This window comes from Jaculus jaculus, chromosome 12 (assembly GCF_020740685.1).
Source record: "Jaculus jaculus isolate mJacJac1 chromosome 12, mJacJac1.mat.Y.cur, whole genome shotgun sequence".
NCBI classification, from domain to species: Eukaryota; Metazoa; Chordata; class Mammalia; order Rodentia; family Dipodidae; genus Jaculus; species Jaculus jaculus.
In genome coordinates, this window is record NC_059113.1 from 19,784,255 (window position 1) to 19,803,629 (window position 19,375).

Here is a 19,375-nt window from a genome sequence, read left to right on the forward strand (position 1 = left end):
CTATCTATCTATCTATCTATCATCTATCTATTTCTCCATCCATCCATCCATCCATCCATCCATCCATCCATCCATCCGGTGGAGAAAGGGTCTCATGTAGTCCAGTTCACCCAGACTCCAACTTACTATGTGGCTGAAGATGGCCTTGAACTTCTGATCCTCCTACCTCCACATTTCAAGTGTTGAGATTTACAGATGTTTGCCACTATACCTGGTGTTCTCTCTCACACACACACACACACACACACACGTACATATAATTTATTGATTTTTTTTTATCAAAAGGTTGCACACATAGACCCCTTCTTCCTGCCCCAATGCTGCTGAGGGTCTCCAGTGGGGATACTGGTATTCATTGCATTTATTTATATTTTGAGACAGGCTGGCCTGAAACTTGTGACAATTGCAACTGCTTGGATTGCAGGTACGCTCCATACTGGGCCTAGGGGCTTCTTGTATGAGGGCACTAGTCCTGTTGATGGGATTCCACACTTATGACCTAATCACCTTCCAGAGGTCTTACTGCGTAACACCAGCATGCTAAGGGGTAGGATTTCAGCATGAATTTTAGAGGCCTAAGAAGATGGCTCAGTGGTTAAAGAAAGTGGATTGAACTTTAGAGGGACACAATTGAGACCACAGCACAGAGGAAAGCAAAACACTTGAGAGAGAAAACAGTGAACAGACTAACTATGAGTGTCTAAAGGGTAGTATGGAAATTGTCCTTTTTTGGCCATTGGAGAGGTGGTCCTAATAACTACATATGATTTTATTTTTATTTTTATTTTTTGGTTTTCTGAGGTAGGGTTTCACTCTAGTCCAGGTTGACCTGGAATTCATTATGTAGTCTCGGGGTAGCCTTGAACTCATGGTGATTCTCCTACCTCTGCCTCCCAAGTACTGGGACTAAAGGTGTGCACCACCAAGACCAGCTGATTTTAATTTTTTTCTTTCTTCTTTTTTTTTCTCAATTTTTATCAACATTTCCATGATTATAAAAAGTATCCCATGGTAATTGATTTTAATTTTTTAATTGTATTTATTTATTTATTTGGGAGTGAGAGAGGGAAAGAGGCAGAGGGAGAGAGTGCACGCACGCCAGGGCCTCCAGCCACTGCAATGAAACTATAGACGCATGCGCCACCTTGTACATCTGGCTTATGTGAGTCCTGGGGAATTGAACCAAGGTCGTTTGGCTTTGTGGACAAATGCCTTAACTGCTAAGCCATCTCTCTAGCCACCCTACAGATGATTTTAAAAGGGGGCATCAAAACTCTGTCCCTTGGATTCACTTAATCTCCCTGGGTTGGGGATGGGTCTTGGAACAGTAATGTTCCCTTAACACTAGTAGTCTCGAGACCTTGCAATGGATTTCTTTCCTGGTCTTTTAAACTTGATGGGTCAAACCAAAGTCCTCAGTTAAGCTATCTCTTATGTCTGACAGCCTTGTCTTCCATACCAGACTGGAGAAGAGTGAGTGAACCCCAGGACTCACACCTGGTCTGATTCTACCCTGTCTTCTCTGGTCTTCTACAAAGAGGGCAGAGTGAGATCATGTCTGCAAAGTGAACTGAACTTGGAGCAAGAAGCTCATGATTCCAAGGCCTCCAAGTGCTATTATCTGCCTTTGATTTCTAATCCTGATTCAAGGGCCAGAGTGAGTTTTTCTTGCAAAAGAACTGGTCAGCTCTTGAATCAAAGAGCTGAGTCCTCTTATTTTCCTCTTTTGGGTTTTCAAACGGTGACAAGCGCCCCCAATGCCATGGCAACGGGAGCTGTGGAAAACTTAGCCCTGAAATGTGGACTGCAGTAGGCAGCCTTTGAGGGACAAGGCAGTCATCCCCCCTGGAGGCTCTTTCTTCATCCTGACATTACCCAGGGAAGCCAGGATTTCAGGGAGTAATAACAGGGGCTCTGGAGTCATGCAGTGCCTGCTCTGTGATATTTGCACACTACTTAACCTCTCTGAGCCCATGTTCCAGGTTTGTGTGGATCATTCCATAGGGTAATTTGGAAGCATTGTGCATGCACTGAGTGCTCAGCAAATAGAAGTCAGTGTGGCCTTTTTTGTTTGTTTGTTTTTGAGGTAGGGTCTCACTTTAACCCAGCTGACCTCAAACTCATAGCAATTCTCCTACCTCAGCCTTCCAAAGGCTGGAATTAAAGACGTGCTGTCATGACTGGTTTGGCCTCTTTTAAGCAAGCACTCTAAATTATCCTGTGGCAGCCTCTGGTGGAGAGCCAATTTCATCCATCTGTAAGAGTAGGAGTGAGAACCAGTACCCACGCCTTAAGCTTTCTTAGGTTGGGACGATCCAGGGAAACCTGCCTGAGAGTTTGCTAGGTGTATACATCTCTTCCTGCTCAAGGTGTGACACATGACGGGGCTGGGCATGTAGCTCAGCGGAAGTGCTTTATTACCACACCAGGGCTGTAGGTGCCATCCTTGGTGCCATCAAAAACAAAACAAGGAATGGAGAGGTCGCCCAGTGGTTAAAGGTGCTTGCTTACAAAGCCATCCATGAAAACAAATCAAAACAGAAACACCCATCTGCTAATATGGAGCGAAAAGGAAATTTGCAGGCAGAGAACCAGGGAACAGAGAACCTGGGCTCCTGCATCCCTGACCCACAGGCACATGCTGGGCCATTCATTCCTTCTCACCAGCTTTGGACTTCTGCTTTGTCCTCTGGCTTTCAAAAGGCTGACAGCTCTTTGGGAAAAAAAATGTCAGAGTTTGGATGAGGTCATTTTCCTCTGAAAGGTATCCTTTTTTTTTTTTTTTAAATAGAGTTTAAAAATATTTTTATTATTTTACTTTACTTGAGAGAGAGCAAGAGAGGGAGAGAAAGAGATAGATAGAGAAAGAGAGGGAGAAAGAGAATGGGCATGTCAGGGCCTTCAGCTGCTGCAAATGTAACTCCAGACACATGTGCCCCCTTGTGCAGTTGGCTTAAGTGGGTCCCGGGGAATTGAACCTGGGTTCTTTGGCTTTGCAAGCAAGAGCCTTAACTGCTAAGCCATCTCTTCAGCCCTGAAAAGTATCTTTTGATTCAGCTCCCCAAAGACTGAGGGCCCGCAACCAGCACTCCCACCTCTGGAGTTAATCAAACAGGGACATCAGGGCCCTGGAAAGGTGGGGGAAGGAAAGACTTACAGAACATGGAGGGGAGAGGAGAGCCCGGAAAGCTCAGGCTGTGAGCGTCCAGTACAGCTTTCACCTTCGAATGCTTCTGGCTGGGCCACTGGCACTCTCCTCCTAGAGCCTGTGTGATGGAGACAGAGAGAGAGGAATTCAGGAAGGTCACGGAATTAGCTTTTCATCCCTGTGCCTTAATACTTGAAATGAACAACTGAAAATAGGAAGGACTTGTTTTGGCTGATGAAGGTTCAGAGGGTTCAGTCCATGGTCACTTGCTTCTATGTTCTTCTGTGGTTCTAGGGTGCCAAGGGGCAAACAGAAGGGAGTTCTGTGCTGGGGATTTTTAGAGCCTGCTTGAAAGAAAGGGTATCTTTGCTCATGGCTGTGCCACAGAGGTCCTCTTGCCTCTATTTGCAAAGTCTCCGTGAAGGAAGGGCTGCTTGGAGAGACAGAGTCACAGGAAGCTGGTGATGGTGTATGGATGGGACCCTTTCATGTGGAGTGTTACTTTGTTCAATAAATATTTATTTAGTATAGCAAGCTCTTGTTCACACCACTGTACACAATACATGAGAATCCACGTGTTTACATGCTTGGGCTGCAAGGTCACTGAGAAGTCCTGCTGGTGCTGAGCTGAAAACCTCCTCCCTGTAGACCAGCTGACAGAGGCTGGAAAAAGCTTGTTGCATACAGCTCCATGGGAAAGAAGTCATCAGTGCCGATAAACAACAACGTGCAATCCTTAAATTTGGTCAGCCAGGCCAAATGAGCTAATAGCTGCAACAGTGGCATGTCTGTTATGGGGGAAGCCAACTGTTGTCTAATTGGATTGGAGGCCCACTAATATGTGCCTGATACTGAAAACCTATGACAGGGAAAGTCATGAGCCCTACGGATATAACACCTGTTGGTGTCTAGCTAAATGCAGATATTATGGTCACCAAATTACCCAGTAAGTACTTCTCTTAATTGTTCATGCCCATATATTAACGCTACTCTCACTTTTGGTTAGAGAAACTTCTTTTATCAGATGGTGGTGACCTCTGGGTTGACTCAGAAAGCACCACATTGCTGAGAAGTGACTGAGGAGTGCTCAGCACTGAAACATCTCTATCACACCTTCCAAGGCTCAGAGTCCATTGTGGAAGAGGTGGCAGAATGAATGTAAGGGCCAAAGGAAGGGTAGGACTCCTTACAATGTGCTTCTCCAGACACAAAATGGGCTGGATATCCATGACCTCACAGTGCCTGGCACTACTTACACAAGACCATCATCATAGGAGGAAAAGATCATGACATCAAAATAAAAGAGTGATTGAGAGGGGTAAGGGGTATGATAGAGGGTGGTGTTGCAAAGGGGAAAGTGGTGGTGGTGGGGAATAATTATGGAAGTTATCAATTAAAAAAAATGAATCCATGTGTTTAGAAAGTAGAATGGCAGACAATAAAAGTCAATGTAATCAGGTGTGATGATGGTGACCTGGAACCTCAGGGTGGGCGAGATGGAGGCAGGAGGATGGAGAATTTGAGACTGGCCTGGGCTACATAGTGAAACCCCGTCTCATAAAACCTAAACCAAAACAAAACCCATCCTGTATTATGAAGCGTTTTAGTGGTAAGAGAAGGTTGTCATTAAATACATGGAAGGAAAGGCCCTTTGGCTGGCCAAGGGGAGAACACTGTCCTTATTCAGACCGTAAGCACGCATTAATATTCACAAATCGTCCTTAAATTACGCTATTCATTAGTGCCACTTGTTAGTGATTAACAAGTGAACCATAGGAGACCATATATATATATATTCATATATATATTCCTTGCATAAGGCTTGCACATCGTTTCTTTGGCTTTCCAACTTTTTTTCTTTTTCTTTGTCTCTCTTCATGGGCATGCTCCTGTTTCTTTCTTTATTTCTTCCGTGCTCACCTGGGGTTTTTCCACAGCCCTGCCCCTCCCCCGCCGGCCGCCCCGCGGAGCTCTGCTGGGGCTTCCTGCCGGTTTCGGTCGGCTGGGCAAACAACCCGAGCTGCGGGCCGGAGGGAGGCGGAGGCAGAGGGAAAGCCCACGGCCCCTTGCAGGACGCTGGCTCGGTGCTCGCATCAGCCTTTAGCCCTGGGCTCGGGAGCGGGTGGGGTCCTGGGGAAACGTGCATGTGTGTGTGTGTGTGTGTGTGTGTGTGTGTGGTAGGGGAGGGGGGCTCCTGTCCTCTTTCTGATGATCCGAGCCCTGAGGCCAGGCACCCCACCATAAGCCCCTTCCTCCTCAGATTCGCAGTATGGCTCCAGCTCTGGGTTCTTGCCAGAGTGGAACAAAAAAATTTTAAAGGGAAGTGCTTTTGGACAGCTCCAAACGGTAACGCCCGCGGGTACGGATTCGGGATGCAGGGCCGGAAGTCCTCTGCTGGGATCCGAGGGGGCTGAAGCCATCCGAGGTGGGCCTGGAGCAATGTGCATTTGGGCCAGAGAGCTAGGTATGCGGCTCACGTAACAGAATGCGGTCATCGGTCCCATCAGCGCGCTCTGCGCTGGCCCGAGGATTACAAGAACCGTTCTCTGCGCTGGGCTAGAGTAATTTAAATGTAAAGGATGGGATATGCAAATATTCCCATTAACGACTGGAACGAGAAGATACAGTTCAAGGACATGTGTTCGTGTGGTACGGGGGCTTAAGCTGCGCATGTCACATCTGGTGCCCTGAGAAATACACCAGGTAGCGCGAGGGACTCTGAGGCCAGAGGGGTCAAGGTCAAAGGGCTGTGCTGTTTTCTAGAATGCTGGGGGTGTGGATAGGATGCTGGGAAGCGGTTCTGATGCTCAGGGTGTGGCCAGGGTGCTGAGGGTGTGGCTAGGGCCACGGTTAATGCTGGAGGCGTTGTTATGCTGGGACGTGTGTAGGATGCCAGGATCTGGTTAGGGTGAGTCTAGGGTGCTCGGGGTGTGGCTAGGATGCTCCCTGGGCAGTCTGTCTGTCTGAAGGATGTTTCCCTGAAGATAATCATTACAGATATTGCTGCTCCTTCAGATCCGACAGCGAATAAGATTTTTTTTTTTTCCCATTCTGTTGAGGCAGAAAGGCTTTCATCAACCACGTTTGTGGTATTTGTTCCTGAGTTACCCCTTTATGCCCAGTAACCACTTTCTCCCGTTTACTAGTACTTTTGGTGAATTTGGGGGGGGGGGGCGCTTATGAACTCATATGTCTGATTTGTTCCAGTCGTTGATGCAGTTTATGCCTCATCTGAATGTTGTTTCTGATATATATCTTACAACTTTCCTGGGAAATAGTTAATATACAATAAACAGCACATATTTAATATGCTCAATTTTATGAGTTTTAGTATATGTATACACCAATGAAAACATCATCACAAGTAACATACATAACCATGTCCCCAAAGAGCCTTTGAGCCCTTTGGTACTCTGTCTCTTTTTTCTTTATTTCTTTCTTTTTTGATTTTTCAAGGTAGGGTCTCGCTCTAGCCCAGGCTGACCTGGAATTCACTATGGAGTCTCAGGGAGGCCTTGAACTCACAGCGATCCTCCTACCTCTGCTTCCCGAATGCTGGGATTAAAGGCGTGCGCCACCACACCCGGGTTCTCTCTTTTTCTACACTTATCCCCAGGAACCTCTAATCTTTGTTACCACAATTTAGCTTACATTTTTAAAAGAATTTTATTACCAGTATTATACAGAATGTACTTAAAAAAATCTAACTCCTTGACTAGGCATAATGATTTTGGCTTTTTTCCATACTGTGGCTTGTATCCACAATGCATGCTTTTGGTTGCTGAGTAGAATTCCATTGTATGGCTGTGTCACCATTTGGTTAGTTATTTCCTCAGTGGTGGGCACTTGGGTTGTTTCCAGTTTGTGGCTATTAAAAATTGACCCGGGGCTGAAGACATGGCTCAGTGATTAAGGGTGCTTGCTTGCAAAGCCTGATGTCCCAGGTTTGATTCCCCAATGCCCATGTAAAACCAGATGCACAAAGTGACACATGTGTCTGGAGTTTGTTTGCAGAGGCAGGAGGCCCAGGTGCACCTATACTCACCTCTCTCCTTCTCTCTTTCTCTCTCTCTCAAACAAATAAAAAAAAATATCTTTAAAAAATGACTTTTCTGTGAAGTCTTTGGTTGTCAAGTAAATCTCGGACAGAGGCAGTATGTGACCACAGAGAAGTGAGGACCCAGGAGTTTCAGAGCACTTGGAGTTTATACATGGGGAGCCATGACTTTTTTTTTTTTTTTTTAAGGTAGAGGGTCTCACTCTAGTCCAGGCTGACCTAAAGTTCACTCTGTAGTCCCAGGCTGGCTTTGAACTCCCAGCAATTCTCCTACTTCTGCCTTCTGAGTGCCAGGAGAAAGAGCATGGTGGGACCACCACACCCAGCTCATAATTTTTAACTTTTTTTGATTATTTATTTGCAAGGAGAGAGAGAGAGAAAGCTATGGTCCTTTGCCACTGCAAAGGAACTCCAGATGCATGTACCACCCTGTGTATCTGGCTTTACATGGGTACTGGGGAATCAAACCTGGGCCATCAGGATTTGCAAATACTTTTAAGTACTGAGCCTCTAACATTTTTTTAAGGTGCATAGGATATAGTAAGAATTCCAACCCTGTTCACATTGATACTCCCTCAGTTCATACATACTTAATGGCCATTTTGCTTTCAATGATTGCATTAGGAAACATTCTCTGGAGTTTGGTGCCAGGAGCTGGTCAGCAGCAGAATCCCAGAGTCTCAGACAATGGAAGCTCTTGGAGTCACATTTTCTCCCATTCACATAATATCACGAAATAGTGGAGCTTTTAAAATATATTTTATTTATTTATCTGAGGGGGGGGAATGGGCAAACCAGGACCTCCAGCCACTGTAAACGAACTCATGCATGTGTCCCCTTGTGCATCTGGCTTACGTGGGTCCTGGAGAATCAAACTGGGATCCTTTGGCTTTTCAAGTGCCTTAACCGCTAAGCCATCTCTCCAGCACAGTGGAGCTTTTATATAGGGGAATATCTATATTGAAACAGTTTTCCTAAACTATAAATAGGGATTTTTGGTAAATAAACTGTGGTTTTGAGCCAGGTTTGGTGCACAAGCTTGAAATCCCAGCTACTTTGGAGGTGGAGACAGGAGGATGGAAAGTTCAAGTCCTGCCCAGCTTGCAGAGTGAGTCTTGTCTCAAAATAAAAAAATAAAAGGAGAGTTGGGGTTGGAGAGATGGTTTAATGGTTAAGGCACTTGCCTGCAAAGCCAAAGGACCCAGGTTCGATTCTCCAGGACCCACATAAGCCAGATGCACAAGGTGGCACATGCTTCTGGAGCTTGTTTGCACTGGCTGAAGGCCCTGGTGTGCCCCTTTTCTCTCTCTCAAATACATAAATTAAGAAAAATAATTTTAAAAAAATGAAAAAAGAGTTGGGAACATAGCTCTGTGGAAGCTACTTGCCAAGCATGTTAAAGGTCCTAGATTTAAGCCCTAGTACCACTAAATAAAAAAATAAAGCTATTCTTTTCATATTAATTCCCGCCAAAAATTGGGGCTGCATCATGGTAGAAAAATAACCATCTTATACAAGTAACATGTCCTCTTACAGAAGTCATCATGGGGTAGTAGGTAGGCACTGGGGGATAATAGGTTCAGGAATGTATGTGTAGAGTTAGGTAGAGGCAGCCTGTCTGCATTGAGAGACACAGCTAACCTCTGAACACCTCGGTCACGTTCTCATCTTGGCCACTGATGGTGAGAAACTCCCACATGGTCCTGACAGGTAGAAAGTAGGGTGCTGAGAGGTAAGAGGACACGTGGGATCGAACCCACCTGTACCCTTCCCTCATTTGTTTCTTTGTTCACCCACCCTGCTTTGTGCTTTATGCCACCTTTGCCCTCTGGTTTCTGGGTAGATTTGGGCAACAGGAGGCACCACCAGGGGGAGTGGCAGGGTCTCTATTCCCCTGACTCCTTCCCCACTGCCTGTAGCAATTTGGACTGCAAGAACAAAGGCCACAGCTCTTGCTAGTAGGGAGCAGTGTGAATAAACTTACTTCCCGAGTACCCTCCACTCCCACCATACCGATGTTTCTCCAGATTCCGGCAACCAGTAGTATCTTCCCACGCCCCTTTGAGCCCCGGGGTGGTAATACATCCCTGCCACCCCTGGCTGGTTTCTTCTTCTAGTCCTGCTGGTGGCTTTAGGAATAGTCTCTTCTGGCCTCTCCTTGGTTATCTGGTTTGCATTGTTACTCATTTCCTGCCAGGACTAACTGCTCCTGTTATGCAGACCAGTGCTCCCTTGGAAGACAGGGAGGCCAGGCTGTATTGCAGAGAGAGGTTACCTAGTACAGTTTCTTCTAGCTGTGTGCCAGCTCGAAAGGAACAGACTAGTGAGCACAGCATAGCAAAAGTGGGTCAGTGATTGTAGACTCGTTCTAATTTCTCTTTTAGCAGGTGGCTCCGGTCTCCAATTCCCGGTCCACTTTTCTTAATTAGGCTGCTGAAATGTTCTTTGTGGTACAATGTTTGTTCCTTGAAGAGCCCATCATTTTATCCCCCACCCTTGCCCCTTTCCCAAGCAATGTCTCCCCAGCATTCCTTGCCTGAGAGGTGTTTTCGAAGGTTCCTGGTCAAATTGTGCAACATATAAACTTTTGTGATTCTTGCTTTTTATGGAAGGGTTAGGAAAGGTAGGGGGACATTACATCACTATTGGGGGCTTGTAGTGCCTTGTGGGGCATCTGAAGACACATAAAATACAACAAGAATTGGACATTTGAACACAACTGTGAATGTCAACCGGAAGTAAGTTTATTCATTCAGAAGGTATTTACCGGATTCCTATTACGGGCCAGGCAGTGTTATAGGTACCAAGGAGAGGATTTTGTGGGGAGATCTTTGTTACTTCTATCAGCCTGGTGTTAGAAGATACCATAATTGCTCATTAGTACATTAGTAAGGCTGCATACTAATTAAGAAGTTTAGCACACACAGTGGGCATGTGCTGGGCTTGGGAAGGTCGACACCAAGGAATGCTGGTGTATTGGTAGAGGTGATTTACAGTCCTGTCGCACATCCACCTTCAGTGTAGCCCATGGTCAGACGATGTGAGTCTTGTGTCTCGGTGATCAGAATGGACTATAGTAGAGGTGGCCTTCAGAGCCTGGCTGGGCCACTCTTGTCTGGGAGCATGGGTAAGTGCAGGCAACTCTCTGGGCCTCAGCTCTATTGCTTGTCAAATGAAATACCTGTAGCATGTATTTCCCTGAACCATTGTTTCCCTACACGGTTATTTATACCCAGCCCTTATGGATTTGCTGTCTCCCCTCAACTTAGTTATTTTGGCTAATACTGCATCCCTCTACCAGACCCCAGCCATTGCTAGGGTAGCCCACTACTTCTCAAGTGCGGACAGTCCTACTTCCCACAGGCTTTCTGTGGGTCAGCTGGCAGGGCTGTGCCCTCAGTACCAGGAGCTCTCTGCAGCTCTATGGCTTAGAGAACGGATGGAGGTAAAGGGAAGGTTGAGTAAACTGATACAGAGACAGTAAGAAACGGTCAGGCGTGGGAGAGGAATAGTGGTGAGATGAATGCATTTAGTGCTACAATTAAACATGGCTAATGGCTGAGAAGAAAAGGCAGAGTCAAGATTTGAACCTAGCATCTGGCTGTTAGAAAATGCATGCTAACTACAGCACCATTCTGTCCCTCAGGAAGTTCTGTGTGTGGCAGTTGCAGCAGGGACATGGTGTGGATAAAGAGACCCATATAGTTCCTCACTTCTCTAAATTGGAAAAGAATGCAACTTATTATTTTTTTTAAATTGACTGTTTAAGTTACCCTATGAAGTGGCAGGTTTTATTATGATACTCACACATGTATGTAATTGTAATTTAATCTTATTTCTCTCCCTTCTTACTGGTCACCTTCTTCCTAAATAGACTCTCCTGCTTTTGTTTTTTTATTTTTATTTTTTTGTGGTAGGGTCTCACTTTAGCCCAGGCTGACCTGGAATTCATTATGTAGTCTCAGGCTGGCCTCAAACTTACAGAGATCCGTCTACCTTGGTCTCCTGAGAATGCTGGGATTAAATGCCTGGCAGATGTGTAGCCCAGGCAGGCCTTAAACCCCTGATCCTCCTGCCTCCACCTCTTCAGCAATTTCCATTCCACATTAAAAAAAAAAAGTGATATCAGACTTGCCAAGTTTGGCTTATTTCACTTAACATAACGATCTCCAGTTCCATTCATTTTCCTGCACATGTCATGATTTCATTTTTCTTTGTGGCTAAAAAGAATTCCATGGTGTGTATATATACCCATTTTCTTTGTCCACTCATCTGTTAATGGACACCTAGGTTGGTTTCATTCTTTAGCTATTATAACTAGGGGATGCCACTTCTTTATGATGCTAAACTGTCCCATTATTTGGTACAGGGTGTGTTTCAGTTCTAATATATGTATTTTGTTTGTTTGGTGGTACTAGGCATTGGATCTAGGGTCTCACTCATGCTAGGCGATGGTCTGCCACTGAGTAAGATTCCCAAGTCCTGGCGCATACATTTTGAAATCGTTGCTATTGACTTGTTAGAGTAGAATTGCTTGTTCTTTCTCTCCAGTGACATGAATTTATCTATGCTTTCTTATTTCTTCTCCCATAGCTATTTTTTTCCCCTTCAAAATCCAGGATGTAAATTATGCCGAAGAACAGAGTGAATCAAACTCACTGCATATGTACACAGGATCAAAATTCTGGTCAAGTCCTGCTCCAGCCCTGGGAGGCTGGCAAGTCTGGAGACAGTGGTGTGAGGCGAAGGCAAAGAATCCTTCCCTGGAGCTCAGACATTTTGCTCCATCCTGCTTCTGCCTTTCACTAGCCAATGGCCGTACAGGGGAGTTTAGCCTTCCTGTGCTTCCCTTTCCCGTGTAAGATGGAATGGCCTCTGCCAGCCTGCCATTTCTGATGCATGTACTTTCTGATTGCCTGATGCCATTGTATTTCACAGACGTTTATTTGAGGGGGGCTATGTGCTAATTACACAGGTAAAGACAAGGAAGACATAATGTTCCCCCCTCCCCCTTAAGGACTTCTTGTTCTGGCAATCTGGGGAAGTGACATCCAAGGGGCACAGGATGATCAGGTATCAGACTGGCCCCAGGTGCCTCTAAGCAACACACATTCCTCGCCAGGGGTGGTGACACATGCCTGCAATTCCAGAACTTGGCAGGCAGAGGCAGAAGGCTCCTGAGCTCTGGACCAGCTTGGTTTCCATAGTGACACTGTCACAAAAAGCAAAAAGCAAAAAGCAAAAAAGCAAAATGAAACAATAAGATACAGATTTCTGGGTCTCACCTCCAACATTAGAGTCTTTTGCTGTTTTCCTGTTTTTCTTTTTTCTTTCTTTCTTTATTTTTTCCTGATGATGGGAGTGGTTGACATTGGGAGCCTTCTTCAATCACTCTCTTTTAAATTATTATTTATTTATTTATTTTTGTTTTTTCGAGGTAAGGCCTCGCTCTAGCTCAGGCTGACCTGGAATTCACTATGTAGTCTCAGGGTGGCCTCGAACTCTCTGTGATCCTCCTACCTCTGCCTTCTGAGTGCTGGGGTTAAAGGCATGCACCACCATGCCCGGCTACTTTTAAATTATTTTAAAAACTTTTTATTGACAACCTTAATACATGATTATAATGTATTTGGATCATAATCTCCTCCCATAACTCTCTTGTCTTCCCCACACCCTTTCCACATTGAACCTCCTCCTCCCTCTACCATGTATTTTTAGTTTTTCCTCTTTAACCATCCATGATGACATGTTGATGGGTCTAATGTAGTGTAGGTAATAGCAGCTGCTATGAGATCGCAAATGCAGTAGCCACTTTTTGCCATATTCTAAACCCAACACCACCCCGTCCTTACATTCTTTCTGCTGCCTCTACTGCAACGTTCCCTGAGCCTTGGGGGGTGTGATTGAGATGTCTTATTTAATGCCAAGAGCAACATATGTATACACACACACACATATATATATAATTTATATACACACACATATATATAATTTATATATATACTATAGAATGCATATATAATATAATTTTTATTTATTTATTTGAGAGAGAGAGAGAATAGGTGCTCCAGGGCCTCCAGCCACTGTAAATGAGCTCCAGACACATGCACCATCTTATACATCTGGCTTACGTGGATCCTGGGGAATTGAACCTGGGTCCTTTGGCTTTTCAGGCAAGGACCTTAACTGCTAAGCCATCTCTCCAGCCCTAGCGCTGAGTGTGTTTGTCACTTCTTGTCACTTGGATGCATTTTGAGTCCCCCCAGTGGTCACTGCTGTCTAGGAGCCATGCTAATCTTCTCTGTATCATTCCAACTTCAGAATGTGTGCTGTCAAGGCAAGCACCACCTTATTTTATTTTATTTTTTGTTTTTTCAAGATAGGGCTTCATTCTAGTCCAGGCTGGCCTGGAATTTACTATGTAGTCTCAGGGTGGCCTCAAACTCACAATGATCCTCCCACCTCTGCCTCCCAAGTGCTGGGATTAAAGGCATGTGCCACCACGCCCGACTTTATTTTATTTTTATTGACAACTTCCATAATTATAGACAATAAACCATGCTAATTCGCTCCCCCACTTCCTCCTTTGCAACTCCACTATCTATCATACTCCTTACCCCTCTCTATCAGCCTCTCTTTTATTTTGATGTCACCATCTTTTCCTCCTATTATAATGGTCTTGTGTAGGTAGTGTCAGGCATTGCAAGGTCATGGATATCCAGTCCATTTTGTGTTTGGAAGAGCACATTGTAAGGAGTCCTACTCTTCCGTTGGTTCTTACATTCATTCTGCCACCTCTTCCACAATGGACCTTGAGCCTTGGAAGGTATAATAGAGATATTTCAGTGCTGAACACTCCTCTGTCACTATTTCTCATTACTATCCCAAGGTCACCACCATCAAAAAGAGAAGCTTCTTTAACCAAAAGTGAGAGTAGCATTAATATATGGGTATGAATGTCACTTTAGGACAACTCTGAAAGGTCATTTTGGTCTCAGAAGGTTTGGTTCAAGTCTGTTGCATCTGTATTCCAAATCAGCTCCCATCTTTCTGTGTTATTGGTAACATTGTGGCATGAAACCAGACAATGAAATGAAGCAGTATTAAATTTCCAGAAAGGTGGAACCCCATTAGCAATGACTTCTTCAAGGAGATAAACCTATGGTGAGAGGCAGAACCCCTTTTCTGAGTCTCTCTCTCTTTTTCTTTAATTTTAGTTTTTATTTTAGGTAGGTAGGGTCTCACTCTAGCTTAGGCTGACCTGGAACTCAGTCTGTAGTTCCGGGCTGACCTCAAACTCACAGCAATCCTTCTACCTCTGCCTCTTGAGTGCTGCGATTAAAGGCATGTGCCACTACACTCAGCCTTCTGAATCTCTTGCAAATAGAGTGAGTGGCTCAGCCCTGAACTTAGGGGACTGGGAATGAAGGTCATGTCAGTGCCTGTGCCACCAGGAGATTCATATTCAAGGAGGTCTCCCAGTGAGTGGATGTTCCTTGTATGTCTCATCTGTCCCAGGTCTAGCTCAGACTCTTCTCCCATTGCCCAGCCTCACCTACCCTCCAGTTCTTGGCTGGCTGATCTGCCAAGGACCCCAGATGCTTCCATGTCTCCTAACACCGCCATCTGTCTCTATCTCCTCACCAAGGGCCAGACTTTGGCAAAGCCTCCAGGACGTCTGCTGTGGTGGCAGCCACAGTGCCTGCGGGTGACCAGACCACATGTCATAGACAATAGACTTGGTTTACCCGGTGCTGTTCAGAGGAACTAGACAACATATCCTGGAAGTAGAGGGAGGATCTGTGGCCCACGAGAGCGAAAAGACACAGAGACAGCAAATATGCGACTCCCTTTGTCCTCTCCCAGTCTCCTAGGCTGTTTAAGGTATAGTGGTGACATGTGGTCTGTCTTAGTCAATGCTGGCTGCTATAACAAAATGCTGTAAATTGAGTAGTTCATAAACAGTAGACACTTTTTAAATAGTGTTTATTTATTACTTATCTTCAAGAAGAGAGAGAGAGAGGGAGAGTAAGTATGGGAGCACCAGGGCCTCTTGCCACTGCAAACGAACTCCAGACACATGCACTGTTTTGTGCATTTGGCTTTATATGGCTACTGGGGATTTGAACCCTGGGCCATCAGGGTTTGAAAGCAAGTGGCTTTAACCACCCACTGAGCCATCTTTCCAGCCCCTCTTTTTTTTTTTTGCATGCATTTATGTGTGTGGTGTATGCATGTGTGTGTGTATATGTGTGTGTGTACAGTGGGTTTGCAGGGAGAGAATAGAAGTCAACATTGGATGTCTTTCTCAATCACTCTCAGTTTCATTTTTTGAGACAGGGTCTCTCATGAACCTGGAGCTCATTCATTTACTTATACTAGCTGGCCAGTGAGGCCCAGGGCTTATCCTGTCTCCACTTATCCTGCTTTTACATGGCTTCTGGGGATCTGAACTCAGGTTCCTGTTCTTGTGCAGCAAGCCTGATCCCCCAGATATTTCCTTATAGTTCTGGAGACCCAGGAGTCCAAGGCAGAGGCACCGGAAGCCTGTGTCTGGGGAGGCCACTCTTCATGGTTCTGCCTGTCTCCTGACTGCATATTCACTCACATGGTGGTCTGGGAGAACAATCTCTCTGTGGCCTCTTTGATAAGGATGCTAACCTCATCCAAGAGGGTTCCACCGTCATGGCCTAACTATTTCCCCAAGGCTTCACCTCCCTACACCATCATCTTAGGAGTCAGCGTTTCCATGCATGAATTTTGGGGTGGACCCAAACATTTAGAACACAGCACCGTCTTTCTGGAAACTTCTCTTGTGGGTAAGCGGCTGGCTGTGCTTTCTTGTAGAACTGTACCAGCTGGGTGATAGGCCACCATCTGTGTATTTCCATCGTTTCCTGCCTCCTTTCCCTTCCCCCTCTCTATGTGGTCCTGGAATCTTATCCTGAGTACCACTCATCAGGCAGGATTTGTTCCAGGCTCTGCTCCTTCAGGAGCCCAGGATAAGACAGCACCTGAGCGTTTTTTTTGGGGGGGATATTTGAATGATATTTCATACTTAAGTGTTGTTCTAAAGCAGAATAATCTCTGCCTTTTGTGTTTCAGTTGTGCAGGATCTGAAAAATCTCAATTCTCCCAACTTCAGTGGAGATGGGATTTCAAATGCTAGGACTGGGAGTGGACTTTTTTTTTTTTTTTTGGATGTGAGTATGATGGGTATGCATATGTGTATATTGTTTGTGTGTCTGTCGGTACATACACGTGTGTTTGCTTGTATGTGGAGGCCAGTCCTTAGTTGCTCTCCATTTATTGATTTATTTTTTTCAGGTAAGGTCTCACTCTAGCCTAGGCCAACCTGATTTCACTGTTTTGGCTCGGGATGGCCTCAGACTCATGAAAATCCCTCCTACCTCTTTCTCTTGAGTGCTAGGATTAAAGGTGGGTGTCACCACGCCTGGCTTCACCCGATTTTCTTTTCTTTTCTTTCTTTCTTTCTTTCTTTTTTTTTTTTTTTGGTTTTCAAGGTAGGGTCTCACTCTAGCCCAGGCTGACCTGGAATTTACTATGGAGTCTCAGGGTGGCCTGGAACTCATGGAGATCCTCCTACCTCTGCCTCCCGAGTGCTGGGATGAAAGGAGTGCACCACCATGCCTGGCTCTACACCTGATTTTTTTTGGAGACAGGGTCTTTTGCTGAACATAGAGTTCACTGATTCAGCCAGGCTAGCTAGCCAGTGAGCCCCCTGGGATTCTCCTCATGCCATGTCCCCAATGCTGAGGATGTAGGCTCATGCCACCACACCCAGCATTTTACATAGGTGATGAGGATCCAGAGTTGGGCCCTCATACTTGTATGACAAGCACTTTCCCGACTCGCTTATCTGGATGTGAAGGTGGATGGACTCCAGGCCTGGTTACCCTGGATGGAGCATCCAGACAGGGAGACTGTGGGGTCTGAGAAAGAAATGAGCACCCAGCCTTCTAGATTTCACAAGCAACCGATCCTTTGAAGTCAGGAGACAGGGGCGGGCTTAACACTCATCACTGAGACCTGCTGAGAGCGAGCAGTTGCCCTGGACTGTGAGCGGGATGCTCAGGCACATTAAGACGGGTCTTTGTCCTCTCAGAATATATTTATATGAGACTACAGCTGGCAGGTCAAGGCTACGAGCGTAAACACGGGAGGCATCTGCTATGGGAATAATACACTGGAGTGAGTACAGAGGGAACCCAGAGGCTGAGGGCTGAGCCACGTGACTGGCAGGAAGTAGAAGAGCCAGTATGGATGACAGGGTCCAACTATATAACCCTAGCTGACCTCAAACTCACTATATAGCCAAGGCCGGTCTTGAACTTAAGGTGACCCTCCTGCTTCAGCTTCCCCAGTGTTGGAATTACATCCAGATCAGTGATTCACTGGGGTAGTTCCTGGCTATGAGACTGCATCTGGGTCTTATGGCCTGGAATGACGACAGCCACAGTGGCACTCAAGGCAGTGTCCACCCCCCCCCCCACTCCCAGGGGGCTGGGGAAGCAGATATCCAGGTGTGGTAACACAATCTTAGCTAGCATTTGGGAGGCTGGTGTTGATGCAGGGAGATCCATTCAAGGTCATTTTTAAGTTCAAGGTCAGCTTGGGCTACATAAAACTCTGTCTGCAAAAATGAAAAATAAAACACACCAAACTAAAACAAGAACAAGCCAGGGGCCTCAGACGAGACCAGCGACCCCGTGGGAGACCACCCCCAGTGTCTGCTGTCTACGGGAGCACAGTTGTCTGCTGAAGGCCTAGCAGCCATGACCTTGACCTTCCTCGGTTTTTTTTTTTTTTTTTTTTTTTTGCTTTTCTAGTCCGTTGATAGAACGTGAAAATATTTATACAGTTTTTAAAATACATTTTTTTGAGTTAAGTTGTACATGTTTACGTGTTTGTTTTTTTTTTAAGAAAACGCAAACACTTGCATGTTATCTGTCTTTGCTGAGGCATCAGAGAGGAGCTGGTAGTCTCAACTGAGCCTGTCCTTCCAGCTATGAATGTCAAGGAGATTTTTTTTTTTGGAAAAAGATTTATTTCATTTTGGATGCAGACTATCCAAAACCTCAGATCCCAGGAGCTTATGAAAAGCACTAGAAAGCTGAGTCTTTTTCTTCTTCCCCCCTTTTCTTTTCTCTTGTGCTGGGCATAGACATGGAGTCCTCAACAGGCCAGGCAAGCATCCTAACGGAGACACACCCTACCTAACTGTTGAACTTTTTTAGGTGGTGATATCAGGAGGAAGCAACTTTAAGAGAAGGGAAATTTCATTCCCATTTGTGTGTTTTGCATGGCATTTCAAAATGAAGTGATTGATAGAGAGGTATCTTATAAACTGTAAAGTGCCTGCGACTTGTTACTCAAGAAGAGTCATCCACAGGCAAAAGACTCCTTCTAGGGATTCAGTCTGGGAAAATGGGATGGGCTCGCTCTGATCTCCCAAAACCATGTGCAGCAGCAAGCAGAACCCTAGCTTTCAGAGAGGCCCATTTACTACTTCCCATCACTCCTGCCCACAGACTCTGGTGCCGTAATAAGATATGAGCTCAAGGCCATGCCAAAAGGAAGGCAAAAACATCTGGTCGCTCTAATCAATACAATCAAGGCATCCTTTCAGACGGACCCAAAAGATTTGGAGTGCAGATCTCTATGTGAGTGACTGGCTGAATTTTCTGATTCAACAGATAAGACAGTGTGGGGTTGTGTTCACTACTTAAGAGGCCAAGGGCCAAACAGCACAGGAAGAATCTAAGGCGGCTGAAGACTTGGATTCCCTGCCATGGGTGAGCCTGGGTCTTGTAAGGGCCTCCTGAGACAGTTGGTAGAAGACGGGAGAGAGAGAGAGTGTGGGGGGGGGGCATGAGAAGCTCACCCAGTTTCATTCTGCTGGGCATTCGCCAGGAAGCTCGGCTGTCCTTGTCCTCCAACTCTTCCGGCTCCATTTTAATGTCACGGGTGATGGATCACTTCCTAAGGGATGCTCCTTCCTTAATGCATCCGCCCTCCCTCCCCCAGGGAACTGGTCTTCTCTGTACTTTCCCCTGGATGGCTCCATTTGGGTCAAGGTACTGGCCCCACACCACCCTGGGGGGCTCTTGGTATAGCAAGAGTTCCACCAACCACTCCTCCTTCCCAGA

General features: G+C 45.7%; 1 pseudogene; it reads right to left on the reverse strand.

Moving 5' to 3' along the window:
• Window positions 1–13,486: 13,486 nt before the first annotated feature.
• LOC123453891 lies at window positions 13,487–13,550 on the reverse strand (annotated as a pseudogene).
• Window positions 13,551–19,375: the final 5,825 nt, after the last annotated feature.